Consider the following 26,861-nt stretch of genomic DNA (forward strand, 5'->3'; position numbering starts at 1 on the left):
AAAGGGGCATAAAACAGTATAAACTGACATATGTTTCTAAATATATAATGCAGCCAAAGCTTACCTGCAAAACAGTTTCTTTTTTAACCCACATTAACCCCTTTAATTCAGGCATAGTTTTGTTTGCAGCAAGCTCCCGACCTAGGCATTTCCCAATATAGAAGGTGCTATCCAGGCCATAGCTATGGCAGAATGCACACGTGCATGGTAGGGGGCAGAGTCACATGACACCTGACTAAAGCAGTGCACAGTATAATGCTGATGCTTTCACAAAACATGTGACATTATCCCCATGGAAACAAGCAAGCCCCTTGGCAACAAACAATAGCAGTATCTTATGTCCCTCCTCAATACCCCCCCCCCCCCTTGCTTGCATAAGTAATTATTTTCATGTGCGCACTTTGTTACATGATACCTCAGGGTTTGGAGTAAAACACTGATAAGGGGCGGTGGAGCAAGCTAAATTTGGCAACACTAAAGTGTAAGTATATAGTACAAGGTTTAAAAAAAATTCCCAAAAGATTTTGTGTAAATATCAGGCCCTAAGACTCTGCAGGTCGCCTCTTATCTCACTGTCATGCTGTGAAGAGCTAATAAAATACACTGCTTGTTCATGTGTGCTATATAGATAAGATTGTGCTCGTCCCCGTGGATTTATATATGAGTCAGAACTGATTGGCTAAAAGGCATGTATGACAAATTCAGAAAGCAGTCTGAAGAGGCTTAGATATAAAGTAATTACAGAGGTAAAAAAGTTTATTAATATAACAGTATTGTTATGCAAAACTGAGGAATGTGTAATAAAGGGATTTAAAAAAATAACAATTTTCAAGTAGACTGTCCCTTTAAAATGTCTGTGTTCTCATTGTATCCCTTATTGAAAAGTATACCTAGGTAGGCTCAGGAGCAGCAACAAACTACTGGGAACTAGCTGCTGATTGGCTGCACATATATACCCCTTGTCATTGGCTCACCAGATGTATTTAGCTTGCTCTGAGTAGTGTATTGCTGATTTTTTTAACATAAGGATAGCAAGAAAATACAAAAAGTATAATTCAGAGATATGAAGGAAATTTAAAGTGAAAGTAAATCGTAGGGTTTTACAAACGCTAGGATTTACTATTGAAACAATTAAAGGGTACTTTATTTTTTGGCTAAGAGGTGACGTTTTCACCTCTTAGCCAATAGCCGTGCGGTAAATCCGGCTCCCATGGGCGCCAAGCCGGATTTACCGCACGGCTTTTGGCTAAGAGGTGAAAACGTCACCTCTTAGCCAAATTTTTTTTTTTGCCGTGGGCTGCTGTACAAAACAGCGATTGATTGAATCAAATAAAGGAGCTTTCTAGATGAAGTATCTTATACTTCATGAATGAAAAACCCCTTTATTTGTTTCAATAGTAAATCCTAGCGTTTGTAAAATGCTAGGATTTACTTTCACTTTAACCTAAATGTAAGAGCAGACATTAGATAAATGGAAGTAAATTAAAGTCTCTATTCAGGCCTTTGAGGTGCATAGTGTTAAGGCGCTATATCCATTTGGCTTCCTTTTGCAGGAGATCTTTGGTTCAATCCCCTCCCCTGGCATTTTCAGGGGCCTTGTCTATAACCATAAACCTGAGTTGGTTAGCTTGGTGTCCCATTTGAATAAAATGGGCAGGTACTGGTAAATGAGCAGTGGACTCATTTCTAATGGTAGACTTGTGTTTACATACCCTATCTCTGACCTTTTGGGTGGTCTCCCCTATGTATAAGAGGCCACACGGACATTTGAAGGCATACACCACATAGGAAGACTCACAAGTATAGTGACCAGATACATAGAATTTTTTTACCAGTGTGGTGATGTGAGAAAGTATTGCCTTTAATTACACTATTGCACTGGGCACATCTAGTTTTACCTTTCCGAAAAGAAGCCCTTGGGACTTGCTTAAACTCTTCTATGTTGGGACAAGCATCCTGTAATAGAGACCAATTCTTTTTAATGATGTTAAAAATCTGTCTGCTCATAGTATTATATGTACTTACAAAGTTCATCCTAGCAGATTCTATGTTTAAAGTGCTTTTATTAGAGGATGGAACTGTGGGACTATCTAGAGACCTTTGAATGTCAGTGAGTTCCTCCGCTAAGTAACCTTGTTGTTGAAATTTCCCTTTCATTTCAGAAATTCTAGATTCTCTATCCTCAGGATTAGATACTATACGTTTGACCCAAATCATCTGGGATTTGGGAACACTCTGAAAAATTCTATCAGGAGGAAAACTGTTTCTGTGAAGCAAGGTGTTGCAATCTGTGGACTTGACATATAAGCGGTGCCAACCTTAACAAAACTGGCAGAACAAAGGATGAGAATATTCATATACGGTATTTCCTCTGTCACATCCATGAACAGGCATGCATAGGCTGGGGCCACATTTGACCCCATAGCCGTGTAGTTTTTTTGCATGTAAAAATTGTTGGTTAGAACTATCTTCAACAATTGGATCAAAAGGTCCATTTGTGATTTACTATATAGTTTACAATATGCCAGCGGTTAACGTATGCAGTCTAAGCCCACTACGTGGGGAATGACTGTGTATAGGGAAAGAACGTCCCAGGTAGATAACTAAACTTCATCATTGACATTTGTAAACAATTTAGTAATAGCTAAAAAGTGTGTGGTGTCTTTTATATTTGATTTCCCTTGGGTGACGAGAGGTGATAGAATTTTATCTAAAAATTGTGCAGTGGGGCTCAAGAGGGACCCTATCTCTGCCACTATGGGACGACCTGGGTGGTCAACTAAACTTTTGTGTATCTTGGCTACAATGTAAAATAAGGGTACAATAGGTTATGCAGGCAAAAGAAAATCCTGCATTTTTTTTAGTAATCAAGTCCTTATTAAGGGGAACATTTAATATAGATCCAAGTTCTTTTTGGATGGCATTGGTAGGATCCTTATCCAGCTTATCATATACTTGAGTATCAGTTTTCTACAGATTTCAGAATTATCTTTTGTGGTGTCCATGACAACCACCACCCACCCTTATCAGCAGGCTTAATGGTAATGGTTTTATCATCTTGCAGGGTTTTTAAAGCATCTGATTGTCCCTTAGTCAAGTTGTAATGAAAGTCCCCTTTAGCATTTTTGTGCCCAAGATCCTTAAATTTAGTTTCAACAATCTTGATAAATGTTTCCACTGCTGGATTGTCACCCATGGGGTTAAAATTACTTTTAGAGCGTAATTGATACTCCCCTGTGTCAAAGGGTTTGATTGCACTATTGTCATTAGAGTGGTTTGGTTTACTTAGAGCAAAAATTCTATCAAAGTTATTAAAAAAAGGCTTCAATCTGAGGTTCCTGAAGAATCTAGTTAGATCTGTCATGAGAGAGAAAGAGTTCAGCTGTTCAGTAGGGAAAAAGGACAGCCCCAAGTTAAGTACCTGTATTTCATCGTCAGATAGCTGGTTAATAAGTTAATGACAATTATTTATTCTGGCCGTGTCCCGGTCGGGAGCGTGCCCCCATTCTTTTTGCGTTTCCTCCCCCGTCTTGTCCTACGTTTGTTGCAGCCCCTGTAATATTGTCTAAAAAAGAGGAAGAGGTGTGAGCAGAGGGAGAGTTACCTTGCGTCTGTTGCGTTGTATTTATCATTGTGTCCGATCCAGTAGATGAGCCACTGTCAGGGTTGCGTTGCTATCTATTGCGTGGATTAAACCTCCTCTACCCTGCAAATGCCGGTCTTGGTTGTGGGCAGGTCCAACAATACACATTCCCTGTTGCATAGTCCTGCTCATCACGTCGGAACTTCCAGCGTTTCTGGTCCCCTACTTCCTGCTTGAATGTGCTGACAGATTCCTGTATCTCACCATACGTGCATTGGTATTCCTCCTCTTCAACCGTAGCGTGAAGTATTTTCTTCTGTTCCTCTATAAATCTTCTGTACGCCTTTAAATAATAGCAGCATGTTGTTGTTATACAAATGGCATCAGAGCACATTTACTTAAAGGTACAGGAAACCTTTAATTTTCTTTCATGATTTGGATAGAACTTACAATTTTAAAGAACTTTACAATTTACTCATATCATCACATTTGCTTCATTCTCTGGTTATCCTTTGCTAAAAACATTGCACTACTGGCAGCTAGCTCAACACATCTTGCTAGCCAATCAAAAGAGACAAATGTGTGCAGGCACCAATCAGCAGCTAGCTCCCACTAGTGTAGGATATGTGCGTATTATTTTTCAACAAGGGATACCAAGAAAACGAAGCACATTTAAAAATAGAAGGGAATTTAAAAGTGTCTTCAAATTACATGCTTTATCTTAATCATGCAAGTTTCATTTTGACTTTCCTATGCCTTTAAATACGGTGAACAAAATCAAACAGACTGATTATAAACTTTACAATCTCCTAATTTTTCATGAAGTTCTTCTGAACTTTTCATTCACTACCAAATGTATTAGCGCAGATTGTTAAGAGGGTAGCTGGAGTTGCTATAGCAACAGTTCACCGTCAATCATTGATATCTTCCTAACATTTGCATATTGTGAAGAGAAAGGTAATTCTAAGCATTTTTTACTTATCATGGCATATGGAGTACCATGAAGGAGTTAAAAAAAATAAAGTAATATTTTCTTGAAGTAACATGCATGCATTTTCAATTTAGATTTTTTTGCAATGTACATCTATTTGTAAAACTGCATCTTGAAAATTATATCACAGCATACAACTAGGGTGTTGCTAGACCATACATTTTGGGGGTGCAAAAAGTTGTCCACAAAGGTATTGGTGGGGATCTCATCCTCTACTATCTTTTCCTGCTATAATTTATTTTACTTTTTTTTTAATCTTGTCTCTTCTTTACTTACCTGTCTTTTTGTTCTGAGTACAGCACTGGACAGACAGGTTAAAAAAGGCACTAACTTTCAAATTCAGAGCAACAGGCAACTTTGAGTATTGGGGTGCTATTTTAAAGGGGCATTATACTTAAAAGTTGAATCACTTTAAAGACTCTTTGTTGAATCCACAGCAGTCAGTAAAACCACAAATCCCTCAGCAATCCAACATGCAAGTAAAGACTCTTTGAGCACACACTGCTCTTGTTCACTGTGATGACCAGGGTTAACCAACCATGTCACTTGTTTGGCACAGAAAAGGTTAGCAGACCCTTTCCACCTAGTCTGTGCTAAACCTAGAAAAAATGCCCAAACCTACCCTTTACTGCTACCCCCAATAAACTATCTCTAAGCTTCCACCACTTCAGATTTGGTATATAGGAAATCTTAAGGAATACCCAGACTAACAAATTAAAATCCCAGAATGCAATTTAGCAAAAACTAAGCTAAAGAAAAACACAGTATAAATATTATGAGTCTCTTTCAGTAACGTGGTTCAAATATTTGACAAAGGCAAAACTTAATAAAAGAACATTTATTATGAGCGAAAATGAGTCACAGTGCATTTCTATTAAAAAAAACAGTTTACATACGATTTACACATAGTAAACAATTTTCAAATAAAAAAGAGAAATAACAGAAACCTGCAACTTTACTCAACGTCTTAGAGTCTTTGGTTTCCAGGGAAATAGAATTAAAGGGACAGTATACACCAATTTTCATATAACTGAATGTAATAGACAATATTATAAAGAATAATATGCACAGATACTGATCTAAAAATCCAGTATAAAACCGTATAAACAGTATAAAGCTCCCAGTTTAGCTCTGTTAAAAAGGTAGCTGGAACACCCACTGCAAGGGAGAAAAAGCAGAGACTCCCCCTCCCTTTGCATATGAAAAGACTCTTTACACAAACAGGATAAGAATCAGTATTCTCCTAAAACTTTGGGGCTTGGTTAGGAGTCTGAAAATCAGAGCAATGTTATTTAAAAATAAGCAAAACTATAATTTTTGGGGGAAAAAAACCCTGTATGGGCTATATAAATGGATCAAAACATTTATGAAAAGAAAAATCTAGTGTATAATGTCCCTTTTAAGAAATGGCCAGATACACTGACTGCTATGCACAGTTTCTCATGTAAAATGACAAAGTTGTGCAATTTTCACTACTATATACATGACAAAATCATCTCAGGTTCCTAAACCAGCATCTCTGGGCTAGAGGGGATGAGATAGTCCGCCCCCAACATTTATGACCGTACATTCTAAAGTAGAGAAAATTCTGAATCTATTCCAGTAACATAACAGCTCCCAGATACTAGCCTAATAATGGGCCAGATTACAAGTGCTAACTCCGCTTCAAGTAAAGTTTTTGCGCGCATTGGGTACCACACGTATTACAAGTTGAAAGTAAAAAGTTTTTGATTGCATGCTAACCTGATGCATATTCTCAAGTGCGCTAACCAGGACATGAAAATATTAATATTTCACATATCAATGTTCTTCACGTAGCAGAATATGTTATTTATTAACCGACGGACCAATGGACCTACGCCAGGACCACCGACCGTTCTGCCTCCGCAGGGATGAAGAAGATAGAAGATGCTGGTCCCATGATGGATAAAGATGGAGCCTCCTGGATGAAGATGCTTCGCCGCTGGAATGAAGATCTTTCGCCGGACTTCAGAAACTGTGAGCACCGATTTTGGGGTTAGTGTTTTTTTTGGGGTGTTTTTTTCTTTTAGATTAGGGCTTTTTTTTTAATGGGCTAAAAAAAAGAGCTGAATGCCCATTAGTTCTTTTGTGTGTTAGTTTTGTTTTATTTTTTGGGTTTGGGGGGTGGGGGTTTGTACTGTTAGGAGGTGTTTGTTTTAATTTTTTTGCAAAAGAGCTGTTAACTTTAGGGCAATGCCCTACAAAAGGCCCTTTTAAAAGGCTATTGGTGGTTTATTATAGATTAGGTTTTTTTATTTTGGGGTGTTTTTTTGTTTTTTTAAACGGGGTATTAGAATATGAATCATTTTTATTATTTTGGATAGTTTCGTTTGTTATTTTTTCTAATGGTAGTTTTTTATTTTTTGTAATTTTAGTGTTTATAATTTTTTGTAATTGTAGTTTTAATATTTTTTGTAATGTTATTTTTTTTTATTTTTAGTAATCTTATTTTATTTTTTATTTTTAGTAGTGTTAGTTTTTTTAGTTTAATCTTAGGTTTCATTTTTATTTCACAGGTAAGTTTGTATTTAATTTAACTAGGTAGTTAGTAAATAGTAATATTGTAACTAGCTTAGGTTTTATTTTTATTTCACAGGTAAGTTTGTATTTATTTTTAAATAGGTAGTAAGTTAATAATTGTAACTTTAATTTAGGTGTAATTTAATTATGTTAAAGTTAGGGGGTGTTAGGTTTAGGGGTTAATATAGTTTAATTTAGGTAGTTGCGATGTAGGAGGTTGGCAGTTTAGGGGTTAATAGGTTTAGTTAGTGTCAGCGATGTCGGGGATCTGCGGTTTAGGGGTTAATAGCTTTAATTAGTGTTGGCGATGTTTGGGAACTGCGGTTTAGGGGTTAATAGCTTTATTTAGTGTTTTACTTAGTGTTGGCAATGTCAGGGAACTGTGGTTTAGGGGTTAATAGGTTTAGTTAGTGTCGGCGATGGGGGTGTAGTTTAGGGGTTAATAGGTTTAGTTAGTGTCGGCAATTTCGGGGAACTGCGGTTTAGGGATTAATAGCTTTATTAAGTGTTTTAATTAGTGTCGGAGATGTCAGGGAACTGCGGTTTAGAGGTTAATAGGTTTAGTTAGTGTTGGCGATGTTGGGGGAACGGCGGTTTAGGGGTTAATAGCTTCATTTAGTGTTTTAGTGTCAGCGAAGTCGGGGAACGGCGGTTTAGATTAGAACATGAATAAAGAATAGATCCGAACATTTGGAAACTGATTTATTCGTTTTCAGAATTTTCGTTATGGTGCCGATTGGGAAATTCAGATTCATCTGAATTTCTGAATCGGCCAATAAATTTGGCCGAAAACGAAATTCGGTTGAAAAGAATTGCACATGTCTAGCTGATATGTTATTCTTTAGAAACACAACAGACACGTCTTGTAATTACAAGGTGTTACACCTGGCAACCTTATGCGTAATATGTTGTCATTTAAAGGGACAGTCATCTTAAAATTAATCTTTCATGATTCAGATAGGGCATGCAATTTTAAACAAATTTCCAATTTACTTTTATCATCAAATTTGCTTTGCTTTCTTGATATTCTTTGTTAAAAGCTTTGTTAAACCGATGTCTAAGCCATTGAAGGCCACTACTTATCTCAGTGCATTTTGACAGTTTTTCATAGCTAGACATTGTTAGTTCATGTGTACCACATATATAACATTGTGCTCATGCCATGAAATTACTTATGAGAAAGCACTGATTGGCTAAAAGAACTGAAATAAGGGGGCAGTCTGCAGAGACTTAGATACAAGGTAATCATAGAGGTAAAAAGTATTAATATAACCGTGTTGGTTACGCAAAACTGAGGAATGGGTAATAAAGACATTATCTATCTTTTAAAACAATAACTATTTCCATGTATAATGTCCCTTTAATAAATAAATTATAATAAAAAATGATAATAATCCTCCCAAGTCTTCTTCTTTCAGATGGAATGTCTATAGGAAATATCTTTCTTCTTCTATCTAAACATGACACTTTATATATTCACTGTATAAAGAGCTAAAACACTGGCTACTTATTAAAGGCCCTACTAGAATAAGTACATTGAGTTACAATCAGTGGAATTCAAGAGTATGGGGCATATTTAATAAGGTGCGAACGGACATGATCCGATATTGCGGATTATGTCCGCCACACATCGATAAATGCCGACAGCATACACAGAGGCGTAACTAGAAACCACAGGGCCCAGGTGCAAGAATCTAAGAAGGGCCCCCCACCCCCCAAAAAAAGTGAATTTGATACATAACTTTTTTTTTTTTACATTTAACACAGAAAAAATCAGATTACATGTCTGCAAAAGAAGGTACCCTGTGCCCAGAGTCTGTGAGATGGTCTGACCCCCTATTACTGTATATAGTGACACTGTTTAACCCACCAGTACTGTATATAGTGAGTCAGTGACACAGTCTGTAATCTGCCGGTGAGATGGCTGGCCTGACCCTACCCGCCCCAGTACTTTATACTATGACCACACTAGTCTGTGACATGGTCCAGCCCCCCCCTTCTGTATATAGTGGTACTGTATAGTGACACTGTTTACCCCCTGCCCCCCCCATGCTGTAGCAACAAGGTCTGTAATTTGCTGGTTCCGCAAACATACACACACATATACATGCATAAATACACACACAGTCACATATATACGTACACACACATATACATGCATAAATACACACACAGTCACATATATACATACACACACACATATACATGCATAAATACACACACAGTCACATATATACATACACACACACATATACATGCATAAATACACACACAGCCACATACATACATACACACATATACATGCATAAATACACACACAGTCACATATATACATACACACACATATACATGCATAAATACACACACAGTCACATACATTCACACACACATATACATGCATAAATACACACACAGTCACATATATACATACACACACACACATATACATGCATAAATACACACACAGTCACATACATACATACACACACACACACATATACATGCATAAATACACACACAGCCACATACATACATACACACACACACATATACATGCATAAATACACACACAGTCACATATATACATACACACACACATATACATGCATAAATACACACACAGTCACATATATACATACACACACATATACATGCATAAATACACACACAGTCACATATATACATACACACACACATATACATGCATAAATACACACACAGTCACATATATACATACACACACACATATACATGCATAAATACACACACACTCACATATATACATACACACACACATAAACATGCATAAATACACACACAGTCACATATATACATACACACAGACATATACATGCATAAATACACACACAGTCACATATATACATACACACACACACATATACATGCATAAATACACACACAGTCACATATATACATACACACACAGTCACATATATACATACACACACACATATACATGCATAAATACACACACAGTCACATATATACATACACACACACATATACATGCATAAATACACACACAGTCACATATATACATACACACACATATACATGCATAAATACACACACAGTCACATATATACATACACACACACATATACATGCATAAATACACACACAGTCACATATATACATACACACACACACACATATACATGCATAAATACACACACAGTCACATATATACATACACACACATATACATGCATAAATACACACACAGTCACATATATACACACACACACACACATATACATGCATAAATACACACACAGTCACATATATACATACACACACATATACATGCATAAATACACACACAGTCACATATATACTCACACACATAAACACCAATGGGTAAAACAGAAACACTAACCCCTGTAGTCAGAGACACTAGTGAAGCATCATGTCATACTCACATGCTGTCAGTGCAGGCAGTGGCAGGTCAACGTCTTTTTATTGTAAAAAAAAATAAAAAAAATTTTTTGAAGCTGGGCCCCCACCCTTGGGGGCCCAGTCGCAACTGCGACCTCTGCACCCCCTGTAGTTCCGCCCCTATACGCATATGCAATGCCGCCCTCTGCAGATTCGCGGCCAATCAGCTGCCAGCAGGGGGTGTCAATCAACCCGATCGTATTGGATCAGGTTGATTTCCGGCGATGTCTGTCCGCTGCCTCAGAGCAGGCAGACAGGTTATGCAACAGCGGTCTTTAGACCGCTGCTTCATAACTTGTGTTTCTAGTGAGTCTAAAGGTTCGCCGGAAACACGGGGCTTCAAACTACATACAGAGCTGGATAAATAGGCCCCAATGTGTCCGTTTTTGGCCACATGAAATGTTGAGATATTTCTTGTATACTCATGGATTTTGGAGTCAATATCACATCATGTGCCTGTGCAGGACACAATTACATACTCTAATATGAAAATAATGTGCATTTTATGATCTAAGTTATTATTTTGTATTAAAATGCACATTCTAGCCTCTGGCCTGATATTCCATGACTCTGACATCTTTTTATGCTTAATAGTAAATTCAAATATTTTTTGGGAGCTTTATTAATCTTTTTATTTGCATTTAATTCCTTAAAATAATGAGAGACAAAAGTACAAAATGCTTCCATACACAGCTGAAGTATCTATTCAATCACATGGCATTACCAGTGGCAGAAACAATCTCCTTATCTTGCCCTTAATTATTGTAAAGTGACCTCAGTTCAGAATGCAGCCTTTGCCGGCCTGCGGAAATCTCTCTGGAGAGCATCAAACTTCACGTACCCTTTTATTTGTTAACATTCCATCCCTTGAAATAAAAATAAGACTGTCACTTACTTATCACTGTCTAGAGAGACAACAGGTGCAAATGCTAAAAAATATACAAATAGAAATTTACTTTTATATATAGAATAAATGCGCGGGTTGCATGCACTTAAAAAGAGACGATTAATGATTCTTTTAAAAAAAAAAAAAAAATACAATTTTCTTCATTGTGCTATTACTTTGAAAGATGTTTTTTTTTAGATTCTATTAAACAGGTACACATTTAAAGGAACAGGAAACCCAATTTTTTCCTTTCATGATTTAGAAAGAATATGCAATTTTAAACAACTTTCTAATTTACTTCTATTATCTAACTTGCTTTATTCTCTTGATATCCTTTGCTTAAAAACATATCTAGATAGGCTAAGTAGCTGCTGATTGGTGGTTGCACATAGATGTCTCGTGGGAATGGCTCACCCATATACTTTGCTGTTTCTTCAAAAAAGGATATCTAAAAAATGATGCAAATTAAACAATAGAAGTAAATTGGAACGTTGTTTAAAATTCTATTCTCTATCTGAATAATGAAAAAAGAAATTGGGTTTAATGTCCCTTTAAGTTTTTGACATGGTATTAAATCTGTTCATATAGCATATATACAGACAGAGGCAGATAGAGACAGAGAGAGATTGAGATAGATAGATAGATAGATACATAGATAGATACATAGACAGATAGAGACAGACAGATAGATATAGAGATATACAGTTATGGCTAAAAATATTGGCACCCCAGCATTTCTGTCAGATAATGCACCACTTTGCCCAGAAAATTGTTGCAAATACAAATGTTTAGGCATTCTCATGTTTATTTTGTTTGTTTGTATTGGTATGACACAAAAAAGTGCAGAAAAAAATTAAAATCTGACACATTCCACGCAAAACTCCAAGGGGTCTATTTATCAAGATCTGTACGGAGCTTAATGCCCCATGGAGGCTCGCCGGAAACAGAAGTAATGAAGCAGCGGTCTAAAAACCACTGCTCCATAACCTGTCCACCTACTCTGAGGCGGCGGACAGAAATCAACCTGATCGAATACTATCGGGTTGATTGACACCCTTTGCTAGCGGCCGATTCACAAGAACTGCTGGTGCAATGATAAATGCAGACAGCGTATGCTGTCGGCATTTATCGATGTGCGGTGGACATGATACACTACATGGTTTCATGTCCATCCGCACAATAATAAATAGACCCCCAAAAAGGGACTGGACAAAATTATTGGCACCTTCTCAAAATTATAAGAAATAATTGCATTCCAAGTTTGTGATGCTCCTGTAATTTGTAAGTAAACTCATCTGTATCAATTAACAGGTGCTGACAATATGGAAATTACACTGGCAACCAGTTAAAATGGTGAAAAATTTACTCAACCTATCTGTTGTGTGTCTCTGTGTGCCACACTGAGCATGGAGAAGAGAAAGAGTAGCAAAGAATTGTCTGAGGATTTGAGAACAAAAATTGTGGAAAAGCATGGACAATTTTAAGATTACAAGTTCATCTCCAGAGATCTTATTGTTCCTGTGTCCACTGTGCGCAACATTATCAAGAAGTTTCTAAAACAAACCAATTGAAGGGGCGTCCAAGTGGTAATATTGAAATAAATATTTAGATAGGGGAGCGATAGTAAGCGCTAAAAAGCTTAAAAGGCTAGATGCTTTGAGGATGTAACAATTATTTTAATATACAATCGGTTAAAATCACATATAAAAGTAGATACATGTATCTACTTTTATATGTGATTTTAACCGATTGTATATTAAAATAATTGTTACATCCTCAAAGCATCTAGCCTTTTAAGCTTTTTAGCGCTTACTATCGCTCCCCTATCTGTTATCCATTTTTTAGCCTACTAGGAGGCTAACCTGTTAGTAAGCTTAAGGCCTTTTTTATACACTGAGAGCTCGGCACACACTCCATCGTATCTGAAATAAATATTTAAACAGGTATAACAGATCTTATCTCAATGAGAAATACAAACAATTAATCTGTTACCAAACAGTTATGCAATAATAGTCCCAAAAAGAATCAGTGTTCTGCACGATTCAAAGTGCCTCGATGGATATCAAGGTAAAGGTGGCTGCTCTCCTCTTCACAGACGAATCCGAAACACAAAACAGAGGGGCGCCTCATGTACAGATCAACCAAAAGTGAGCATGAAATGATGCAACCAAAATCCAAAAATGAGTACTCACATTTGGCAATAGCACACCAATGTGCTGATAGTGACTTGCTGATATCTCAGGGTGTATCAGCTCACCCTCTCTCCAGGTGTTGCTCAGCCAGTTGAATCACGAGAAAGATCCAAGTTTATGAAGCTCAACTCCCCTATCTGCAACGCGTTTCTCTGCAACTGCTGTTTCATCAGGCATCACTGATGAAATGGCAGTTGCAGAAAAACGCGTTGCAGATAGGGGAGTTGAGCTTTATATCCTTGGATCTTTCTTGTGATTCAACTGGTTGAGCAGCACCTGCAGATCCAATTCACCTCAGAAATTCAAAATTGGGGTAAAGCATATGGAGTCCAATGGTAGGTGTGTGCTTTTGATTAATAACTGCAGCAGTTATTCCTTTCTGGATCAGTCAACACAACCTACCATTGGACTGTTTGTATGCAAGCATTTAAAGTAAACATTTATTATTGCCGTATGTAGCAGAGTTAAGGAAATATTTCAAGTTAGCATTTCATAGCCTATGTATTGTTATACTAATCCCAATCCTAAATTGTTTATCTATGCAAATATATAATAATAATTCAGAAGTGTATATTGTATTTCAAATTGCTAGTCACAGCCTATATATTGTATTGTTGTTTAAATCTGTGTCTGATTGGCTAAGTAACTCATCTATGCAAGTTCTGATATTGTCAGTTAATTTTGTATTAGGATAAATTGCAGTTAAATAGCAGGATATATATATATATATTATCCTATTGTTGAAAGAGCACAGATTAGAATTGTATTGCTTGGATGTTAAAGGTTTTAGTCCCATTGTATTAAATAAATAAGGCTGAATTGTGAAGGTATATTTTTCTGGGTTTTGTAAGAAGGATAGCATATCTTAAGAGTTGGTTTTAACGCATATAAATTTTGTTTCATTTCCTTTAATTGCGAATATACTTCAATATGTTTATGGATATTAACTAAATAAAAGAATTCAGATATTTATATTAATTGTATGGTCTAGTAGATGCATGGTTGATTAGAGTTTCAATTTTTAAGGAAAATTAATAAAAGATTGTGTTTATAACCCTGCCATAAACTGATATATTATTTGGATAGCACTACTAAGATTTTCATAAATATACTGACATAATAATTGGAGGCACTTTTCTGAGATTTAATAATATCCATCATAATTGATATAATATATTTGTAAGTAAATAGAAATTATTATAAAAGAAAAAAAAAAAAAAAAAATCATTTCGATATTAATATTTTGAAGATATAATTTTTTTTTGAAAAGTTGAAATATTAATTTTCATATTTCGAGATTGACATTAATATCTTGAAATATTATTAAAGATTAATTTTGAAAAAATTAATAAAAATATAAATTTTTCATATTTCAAAATTAATCAAAAATATTGGTTTTTCATATTTTCAAAGTTAATCAAAAATATTAATTTTTCATATTTCGAAATATTAATTTTTCATATTTCGAAATATTAATTTTTCATATTTCAAAATTAATAATATTTTTTTTGAAATATAATTTTTTTTTTCTTCTCTCTTTTTATTGGCAAAAATTGTATTAGCGTTTTAGTTAAATAAATACTAAACCAATACAATAATGTCTGTAGCCAGAAGTGACTCATTTAATTCTATACATAGCAATGAGAATGGTCCCATTACAATACCCATTACTAAAGGTCAGGTCCTTAAGAAAGATATCTTAAGTTACATTAAAGGGAAGTTAAATATTGCTGGTGAATTAAATGATTTTGTGGATATGCTTGAAACTAGGGCTAAAAATATTACCGTTAATAATAATATGTGGAATGAAGAGAATGAATTCTTCCAGGAATTATTAATGATTAATCAATGCAAAGATCCCAAAAAACGAGAAGAACTAATACTAAAATCTTGGCCCCTTTTAATATGCATAATTGACGAAATGTCGTTTTGTGTCACAGACAAACGATTGCAAATACAGGAGCTAGAAAAAAGTATTCGTTACTCGCGCAGACGCGAAGAGGGTTTAAAAACAGCCAAAAATAAAATGGATGAATTTGCCCAAAACCTAGCCACCTTAGATAAGCACAATATGGACTTAATTGCGCAGATACAAGATTTAAATAAACAGCTTGCGCAAAGCCAGAGAGAATTAAGCGATTTAAAAAGGTCATATCGCCATAATGAAAACCCCTATATTAGCAGTGAGAATAATGCAGATAATGCTAACTCCTTTAGGGAACGCGTCAGGGACGAGGTACGAAAATATATAGAACAACATAGACAAATGACCCCTAACGGGTCAGAAATAGATTTCCCAAATAGACAATCCCCTCAGGATGTAAATCCAGAGGACAGCTGTAGCGCAGCTGATGCGGGGGAGGGAAACTCTAACAGAGAATCCCAAAATAAGTCTGATAAAGTCTATGATTCCCATAAAATAATCACCTTCGTACAACGCGCAGTACCTATATTCTCCAATAAGGGAACAACATCTGTAATTGATCATTTACAGGCTTTTGAAAATGCGTTAGCTATAATGAATGTTACAAGTGAGAAATCGAAAATTGAATTTCTGCCTTGGGTATTTGACAGTAAGCATCACAAATTCTTTGCTTCACTAAAGGATATGAATATTCATTCCTGGAATGGGGTAAAACAACAATGCAGAAAAGAATTCGGGCAATATCGCACTAAAACTGCCGTGAAAATAGAGGTATATGGTTTAAAGTGTCGTGCGAATCAGAGTCCAATCGAATTCCTTTCTGTATTGAAAAATGCGTACAGTATGGCTGAAGATAATCCCAGATTTGATGGCTCAGAATTAGTAAATTTATTTTTTTAAGCATTGCCTACACCCATCAAAATCAACTTAGCTAGAGATTTTGATGAGGACTGCTCATTGGAATGGCTGATCAAAGAGAGTACGAAGTTATACTCTATTCAGCAGTCCAGTGAACAGGGGGTTAAAAAGGAGTCAAAACCCAAAATTGTGGCAGAAACTAGGGTGTCACCTAGCCCCCTCAATTTGGAGTCTAACAAGAGGACTTATGCAGAGGTGGCCAGTCAAAACAGGCCATCTCCACAGAGGTTTAATTCTGCCCCTCCCCCTACACAGGTTGAGGCGCAGGGAGACTATAACCAAAGTGGGGGACATAATCAGGTGAATAATTACTCACAAAGAGAATACCCACCAAATAATTGGTATCCGCGCAAGGGTAGATACAATAGACGGCGAAGATATTCTCAGGGTAACCAGACACCCCAGGTATATAATGCTCCCCAAAATACTAATGCTGAACAAGCTGAACCCCAGGGGCAACCACGCCAGAATAGAAATAACGGCCCTGATTCTGAGGGAACCCAATGGTCCAGGAATCAGTACAATGGGGCACCAGGAGATAGGCCCAGGGGTAGAGGTAACTTGTACAATCAGGTAGATATGCTGTTTACCCAGTTAAATCGGTTGAGCGAACAAATCGCTAATATGAGTCAAAAATCTACGGCTCAGCAACCGAACAATACTTTTTTAGGGGTACAGCCAGTGGTCAGCAGTGGACCAAAGGCACAGTCATAAATACTGCAGTATCACCTGAAGGGGAGGGGAGAGATATGCAAAATGTAATAATAAATATCAATGATACTAATCATGTTCTCTCCCCACAGACCGAAAACGGACAATTTAGCTGTGGTGACAAGCAACCTTATCCGGGAAAAGTTAACAAATCTCTTCCCTTGCAGCTCTCTCCTAATCTTATCTCCACAGATGCAGTACAAAAGAATCCAGCCGACCCTGTCATAGAGGAAACAGGTAGGTATGAAGATTCCTCTGCATCGAATGACACAGCGAATTCAGGTAACACGTGGCGAAGCCCACAGATGTGTGAGAATGCCAATTTTATGTGTGAAATGGTAGAAACTGCAGGAAGATATTATGTATTAGTTGAGCTGCAAGATTCAGTCTCCAACCCTATCAGGGGATTAATTGACACTGGGTCGCAGGCGACTATCTTATCCCACAGGTACTACACACAGCTAAATGAGCTAACACCCCACAAACCTAAAATAATAGAATTTGACGGTTCTCTAATAGGTGTTGGGGGTGACTCCCTAAAAGTTTACGGTACTGCATGGTTAAAATTTAAATTGGGAAACAGGGTCATAAGACACCCTGTCATTATAGTGGATCTGCCAACTGATCGTTTAATTATTGGTAGTGATCTCCTGAAACGATTAAGCACCATAATTGATTGCATAAATAATGTAATTTGGTCACAAGTTAAACGGCCTAACAATTATGAAAAATCTGGTATATCTCGCACCCGACATAGCTGTCACGTGGTGGAAGAGAAACCAGATGCTGTGGAGATTCATTTCAGGAATAACTCTGTACCTGAAATCACTATCCTACAAATAGATGATCAGACTCCTTTTAGTGGCTCTGATGGTAATACTTTTAAAATTTCGCCCGGAAAGATAGCAAATATCTCCCTAGATGGCGACGTATTAACCATATCACTCCACAAGGGGGATCATAAAATCCCTAAGGGGGGAGGCCATGCTCAATACCTCACAGGGATTGAGAGAGTTAAAGAGGATCTATTTATCCCTATACAAGTACATGACCTTGGTAAAACCAAGTATGCTAAAATAAACTTAAAACAGGAAGCTAGCTATATAAGCGAAGGTTTATTAGCGCAAATAGCTGAACCCAAAGCGATTAAATATCTTTCTCCCCAAGACCACTGTGTCAACGGCCTAGATGACAGGTCTGAAAGCTATAACATCACTGCTAAGTGCTTATTATATATCTCTATTGGTAATAAGTCAGTGAAGCACCTGTTTTTAGTTTTAAATACTCCCCATAATCAAATATACATTGGCAATGATATCTTACATAGATATGCCATACAAATAGATTTGATTAACTCTTGCCTCTGGAGCAGGTTAAAGGGGGACCCTGAAGTATTTCAGGATGAAAACGCAGCCCTGAAATCAAACCAGCAATTACCATATGCTGTGAATATGCAGGTATCTAGCGATGTTATAATTCCTGCTGGGGCTGATAAATTTCTTTTACCCTTACAGGTAAAGAGAGGTCAGAAATTAAAAACTTCTGAAACACTGATTTGCCTCTCCCATAGAATACAAAATCTAGGTGTCACAGTGACTTACACTCCTATGGTGAATATTGGAACTATTCCAATACATATTATTGTACATAACATGACCCCACAGGATATAACCTTATCCAAGGGAACTACCATAGGATATGCACTGGAATCAAGTTATTACACTTTTGGATTCCAGAATAATGTAATTGGGCTAATACCTGAAGGATACCTAACTGAAGAACAATTAATAGAACAATCCTTTGCATCTATGCCAGAGGGTCTATTTAATATTCAGTCCATTTATCCCTTCAGCTTAGAGGAAGGCATCTGTAAAATTGAAGAAGCCTCTCTAGTGTTTGATCAGTCAATCAAACAGCAAGAGTACCCTAATACCCAGAGTCATGGGAGCAATGTAAACTATAACCAAGGGGATCTCACCTCTAGATTGGAAGAAGCCTATGAAATAGGACAGCCTGAAATCTTTCCAGGATTTCAGCAAATAGTCGAAGAGCAAATATCCTTAGCTAATGGCTGTTCCAGCGATGATGAACGCCAACAGCTGCGAGAACTCCTAATGGAATACAAGGATATTTTCGCTAAGGATTCTTATGACTGTGGTACTACAGACTTGCACATTGCAAGGATACAAACAGATCCTAATGCGCCCCATGTATTTGTCAAACAATACAGACTTCCCTTAGCCTCATATGATTCTCTTGCAGAGATCATAAGGAATTTGGAAGAAAGAGGTATTATCAGACAGGTGCACAGCTCTTATAATAATCCTATTCTAGGTGTCCTTAAGCCCAATGGACAATGGCGTTTGTGCGCTGACTTAAGACAGCTAAACAAACGAGTATACATGTCTGGCTGGCCTGTACCATACATTGACCAGTGCCTAGCACAAATGCAGGGATCCAAGATATTCACTGCCATTGATTGTGCACAGGGATACTGGACCATAAAGGTACATGAAGAGGACCAATATAAGCTAGCATTCTCCTTCCAAAAGGTTCAGTATGCATTTCAAAGACTTCCTTTTGGATACATAAATTCTGGACATAAATTTGCTGTATTCATGCATAAGGCTATGCCTGATGCACTGGGAAGGGGGACCTTATCTTATGTTGATGATGTTTTAATCAAAAGCACAGACTTTGAAAAACACATCGCAGAGCTTAAACACGTCCTCAGCCAACTTAAAAGGGCAGGTGTCAAATTATCCCTGCAAAAAGCTCAATGGTGCAGTACTCGTGTAAACTTCTTGGGACATGAAGTTACCTCTGACGGACTAAATCCCCAGAAGAAAAAGGTGGAAGCAATAGTGAATTCTAAAAACCCAACTAACTTAAAGGAATTGAGATAATTCCTGGGTATGACAAATTATTCTCGCAAATTCATTGATAATTATGCGGAATTAGCTAAACCACTACTACTTCTTCTAAAGAAGGATGTGAAATGGCACTGGAGTGAGTCTCAAGATACAGCCATCAGAGAGCTGAAGAGAAAACTCACTCAAGCACCTTGCTTAGCGTACCCTGAAGGTGGTAAACCTTTCTTCTTAGAGACAGGTTACACAGATATAAGCATGAGTGCTGTTTTATACCAAAAGCATGATAATTTGAACAAAGCCATTGCTTATGCGAGCAAAAATCTATCCCCAGTAGAAATAAAATTTAGCGATTGCGAAAAAGCCCTCTTATCTACTGTATGGGCTCTACAAAATTTCCGCAGCTATATACAGGGCGAGAAAATTATTGTAGAAACGGCCCACCAGCCTTTGCTATATTTGCAAAGTGAGAGAATAAGAGATGGGAATTTGTCTAATAGCCGCATAACAGCGTGGACTCTTTCCTTACAAGGCTGGCCACTAGAAATTCGCTACAAGCAGAATAAAAAGAATCCAGTCGCACAAGGGCTTGCTGAGCTCCACGACTGTACTGCTAAAGATCCTGGGGAAGAATTATCAGAAGACGATTTTCTGGAGGAACAATTGCTTTCCCCATATAAAATGTACAATGAGGACCATTGTCAAACATTACCTTGGGTATATGTTGATGGTTGTTCTTACCATGCCACTATTGATAATGAGCGCAGATTAGTCGCTGGCATTGGTATAACTGGGGCAAATGGATTCCCAAATATATCTATAGGTTTCAACATTGGACCAAGATCCAGTCAAGTTGCAGAACTAACTGCTGTTTTCAAAACCATTGAAATGGCTATTGAACATGGTATTCATGAATTTGTGATCATAACTGACTCAAATTATGTGCGTGACAGTTTTGTTGAATACCTGCCAACTTGGAAAAGAAATGGCATGCAGAAAAGCAATAACAAACCAGTCAAGCATGGCAAGTTGTTCTGCGAGATTGATAATCTGGTAGTATCCAATGATTTAACCATACACTCGAAAAAGACCAAGGGTCATTCCAGAGTTTTAGGTCCTGATAAGGAAGGCAATGACCTTGCGGATTCATTAGCCAAACAAGGAGCCATAACTGGAAAACTCATTAATATTGACCATTTAATGGGTGCAATTCAGGTAGAAGCCATTACCAGAAACCAGGCAAAACAACAGAGTGAACCTAACTTGGTACAATGGAGTCAGGATTCTCCTAGTGAGGACCTGATCACTAGTCAAAAAGAAGACCCCATTGTAGGCATCTTCTATAAACACATAGAAGATCCTGAAAGCAACCCCATCTCAAAAGATGATTGTATTGGCAAAGAAGATCTGAGAATCTTAATAAAATCTAAATCACAATTCAAATTACAGGATGGTTTGTTAATTAGAACCTCCAAAACTGGCATCCAGCAGTGGGTAGTACCCACCAAGTTCCGAGGTCTAATGCTTCAACATGCCCATGATGCTCCCACATCTGGTCATCGTGGTGCCAAACTCACGTATGAAATATTGCGTGATTACGCTTTTTGGCCACACATGTTGAAAGATGTTCAAACCTACTGTCAAGGGTGTTTAATCTGCCCACAGTTCCAACCCACTGCACCAACGCATAGAGCGCCATTGCAGAAAAGGGGGATGGTAATGCCATGGTCAGATATACAAATTGATTTTATTGGCCCAGTAACAAGATCATCAAGAGGTAACAAGTACATGTTAACAGTGACATGCCTGTTCACTAAATGGGTAGAGTGCATTAGTGCACCTAACAATAGTGCTGAAACATGTGCAGCATTGCTCATCAACCATGTATTTTCCAGATTTGGTTTGCCCCAAAGAATCGAATCAGATCGGGGGACCCACTTCACTAGCGAAGTGATGACAAAAATGTGGAAAATACTAGGGGTTAAAAGAAAGCTCCATATTGCTTATAGAGCTGCCTCAAGTGGTGGTGTAGAGCGTTACAACCAGTCCATTGTTAAAATCCTCAAAAAGTTTGTGAGTGAAACAGGTAAAGACTGGGATGTAAAACTACCTCTAGTCATAATGGCATTGAGAGCAACTCCAAGTAGTGCTACCAAAATGTCACCTTTTGAGCTGATGACTGGTAGAAGAATGGTTCTACCTCAGCATCTGCTGTACCGTACATCAGACCAAAATTTGATAAACGCTGCCAATACACATCAATATGTGGAGAACTTAAGAAAACATCTGCAACATGCCTTTGCATTTGCTCAAAGGAATTTAGAAAGAGCCGCAACTGCCACTAAAACCTATTATGATCTCAAAACATCCAAAAAGGAATATGAAATAAATGATAAAGTTTATCTTTATAACTTTGGAAGAGATCAGGTTAGGGAGAAGAAATTTCTTCCCTCATGGAAAGGTCCTTTTGTCATTACTGACAAAATATCTCCAGTGGCCTATAAAATAAGGATCCCCAAAAATGAAAGTTTCATAGATAAATGGGTCCATATCAATCAATTGCGGGCATGTCATCCCAGATCCCAACTACAAGTCATAGAGGGAGAATGAAGTATCATATCCCCAAATGAACTAAATACATACTGTAGTTCTAAGATGCCTAGCTGATAAACATGAAAGCTCAAAATAACAAACTTTCTACATAAGAGACTGTCTATGTTGTATATGGCCAACATCCTCACTGAGTACCACTGACTTTGATCCAATTCAAAAACATGTGTCCTACATATATTTGAATTTGAAAGGGGGAATTATGTCAGGGTAAAGGTAAATGACATAATATATATATATATATACTAATATATATACGTAAATGAAATAATATAAAAAGGATGTGTTTATATATATGAAGCCATCTATTTTATCAGATGTGCTGTAGAATAGAAATTCTGATGTCAGGATTTAACTCAAAACCCCCTACAAGATGAGAGCTGGGTGAATACACATTCATCAGGATTGGAAATCAGCATAGCCTTTTGAAGCACGACCCCTGCGGTGTGAGCACACAGACATTTTCCAAAAGGAACTGACTCAGTGACCATGCTCATTTGATTATATGCAGAGTTTTATGACTCTATGTCATTTGGCCTGCCCAATTTAATACAATCACTTAGAGGAATGTTGGGGAAGTAATTTTAACAGAGAACAGGATACAGGCCCATATATGAATTTCCTCCAAGGGAAATGCCGATCCGTCTGAAGAAATGTGAGAGATACAAACATTCTTCAAAGGAGCTGAAAATTGACAGCTGCCTGTTAAGTGTGTGGCTGATAACATCAGAATACACGTGACACAGACATTGTGTCTGGGGTTAGAATAACATAGAGAAGACACATGGCTTACATTATGATTTCAAAGCAACTGTAATTAGATTTCAAATAAAATATACTAAGGAAATAAATTCAGATATACATAGAAATGATATATATGTTTTGAAAGCATGAATATCTTAGCCTCTGTGTGTTTAAGAACATGAATAGATGTTTATGGACCTGAAGAGAAGTGATTATTAACATTTTTTTTTTTATTTCAGATCTACATAGACAGGATTCACTTGGAATACAGTACAATACTGAATTAAAAATAAGCTATTATTCACATATAAATGCCAGGATAGCATATCTTAAGAGTTGGTTTTAACGCATATAAATTTTGTTTCATTTCCTTTTATTGCGAATATACTTCAATATGTTTATGGATATTAACTAAATAAAAGAATTCAGCTATTTATATTAATTGTATGGTCTAGTAGATGCATGGTTGATTAGGGTTTCAATTTTTAAGGAAAATTATTTTAAGATTGTGTTTATAACCCTGCCATAAACTTATATATTATTTGGATAGCACTACTAAGATTTTCATAAATATACTGACAACTTCATTGTCAAGAAGTTTACAGCCCATGGCACTGTAGCTAATCTCCCTGAACTTGGATGAAAGAGAAACATTGATCAAAGATTGAAACAAAGGATTGTTCAAATGGTGGATAAAGAACCTCAATCAACTTCCAGAAAAATTCAAGCTGGCCTCCAGGCAAAGGGTACAAATGTGTCAGCTTGCACTATACGTCGACATCTGAATGAAAGGGGACGCTATGGTAGGAGACCCAGGAGGACCCCACTGCTGATGCAGAAACGCAAAAAAGTCAGATTGGAGTTTGCCAAAACTTACCTGAGGAAGACAATATCCTTTTGGGAGAATCTGCTGTGGACAGACTTAACCAAATTGCAGCTTTTTGGTAAAGCCCATCATTCTACTGTTTTCAGAAAAAGAAATTAGGCTTTTAAAGAAAAGAATACAGTCCCTAAAGTAAAATATGATGGAGGTTCACTGATATTTTGTTGTTGCTTTGCTGCTTCCGGCACTGAATGTCTTGACTGTGTGCATGGCATTATGAAATCTGGAGGCTATCAAAGAATTATGTGGTGCAGTGTAGGGCCCAGTGTCAGAAAGGTCATGGTCTTACAGCAGGATAATGACCCAAAGCACACGTCAAAAAGCACCCAGATAATGGTTTAAGACAAAGCGCTGGAGGGTACTGAACTGGCCAGTAATGAGTCCAAATCTCAATCCCATAGCTCACCTGTGGAGAGAATGAGATCTCAAAACAGCAGTTGGGAAAAGGAACACTTCCAATCTAGAGACCTGGTGCAGTTGGTGAAAGAAGAGTGGTACAAAATTCCAGTAGAGAGGTGTAAGAAACTTACTGATGGTTACAGGAAGCCATTGATTTCAGTTATTTTTTCCAAGGGGTGTGCTACAAAATATTAAATTGAGGGTACCAATAATTTTGTCCAGTCCATTTTTGGAGTTTTGCATGGAATGTGTCAGATTTGGCTTTTTTTCTCCACTTTTTTGGGTCATAGCAATACAAACAAAAGAAATAAACAAAAGAAAGTGGTGCATTATCGGACAGAAATGCAGGGGTGCCTATACTTTTGTCCATGACTGTATATAGAGATAGACTGACAGAAAGATAGATAAACTGGTCTTTTCTAATATATAAGAAGTGTCCAAAATATCTTGCATTAATATTTTGTTTTGACAATTATTATTTTTTTGCTTTAATGAATTTGACAGCAATATTCAAATCTTATAAATAAAAAACTTTTCTAAAATTTGTATTGCAACAAATTTGAAATCTTAATAACATTTAGACCTGTTTTAAATGGTATATATAACAGATATGGTTTTTCTGTTAGCATGATTTTTTTTAAAAATGACATGCTTATTTTACGTTAATAAAAACATTAATTTCCTGTTATAATTAATATACACTGTATATGTATATATATATATATATATATATATATATATATATATATATATATATATATATACAAAACACGGAAGGGAACTGCACTCTCATACCGGACCAGGTACACATCCCATGACCCTGCAACATGCTCAGCCCTGGGTGCTCACTGGCACTCACAGTTTGCTGTGCTGTCCCCAGAGTCACAGGCAGTTAACCCCAGACAGGTCTGGGTGCAAGAACCATAGGGAAATTAAAAAACAAATTATTGCAACACACAGAGAAAGTCCAGCACTCACTTACAAGCTCTCAGCTAAGATTTAAAAGCAAAAATGGAAAGGTTAGTTACCGCATCTGGCCAAATGGGACAAGCCCAGGTACCACGTCAAGGTCCTTTCCAATACCTGGGACCCTAAAACAGCCACACAATGCAAGCTCTCAGATCCAAAAAAACTGGGAACAAGGGAAGGGTGCACAGGCTTATGTAATCACCCTAGACATATACAAAACACGGAAGGGGACTGCACTCTCATACTGGACCGGGTACAAATCCCATGACCCAGCAACATGCTTAGCCCTGGGTGCTCACTGGCACTCACAGTACACAGACAGTTCACCCTAGACAGGTCTGGGTGCAAGAACCATAGGGAAATTACAAAACAAATTATTTCAACACACAGAGAAAGTCCAGCACTCACAAGCTCTCAGCTAAGATTTAAAAGCAAAAATGGAAAGGTTAGTTACCGCATCTGGCCAAATGGGACAAGCCCAGGTACCACGTCAAGGTCCTTTCCAATACCTGGGACCCTAAAACAGCCACACAATGCAAGCTCTCAGATCCAAAAAAACTGGGAACAAGGGAAGGGTGCACAGGCTTATGTAATCACCCTAGACATATACAAAACACGGAAGGGGACTGCACTCTCATACTGGACCGGGTACAAATCCCATGACCCAGCAACATGCTTAGCCCTGGGTGCTCACTGGCACTCACAGTACACAGACAGTTCACCCTAGACAGGTCTGGGTGCAAGAACCATAGGGAAATTACAAAACAAATTATTGCAACACACAGAGAAAGTCCAGCACTCACTTACAAGCTCTCAGCTAAGATTTAAAAGCAAAAATGGAAAGGTTAGTTACCGCATCTGGCCAAATGGGACAAGCCCAGGTACCACGTCAAGGTCCTTTCCAATACCTGGGACCCTAAAACAGCCACACAATGCAAGCTCTCAAATCCAAACAAACTGGGAACAAGGGAAGGGTGCACAGGCTTATGTAATCATCCTAGACATATACAAAACACGGAAGGGGACTGTACTCTCATACCGGACCGGGTACACATCCCATGACCCTGCAACATGCTCAGCCCTGGGTGCTCACTGGCACGCACAGTAAGCTGTGCTGTCCCCAGAGTCACAGGCAGTTAACCCCAGACAGGTCTGGGTGCAAGAACCATAGGGAAATTACA

The sequence above is a fragment of the Bombina bombina genome, chromosome 7, assembly GCF_027579735.1.
Source record: "Bombina bombina isolate aBomBom1 chromosome 7, aBomBom1.pri, whole genome shotgun sequence".
NCBI lineage: Eukaryota > Metazoa > Chordata > Amphibia > Anura > Bombinatoridae > Bombina > Bombina bombina.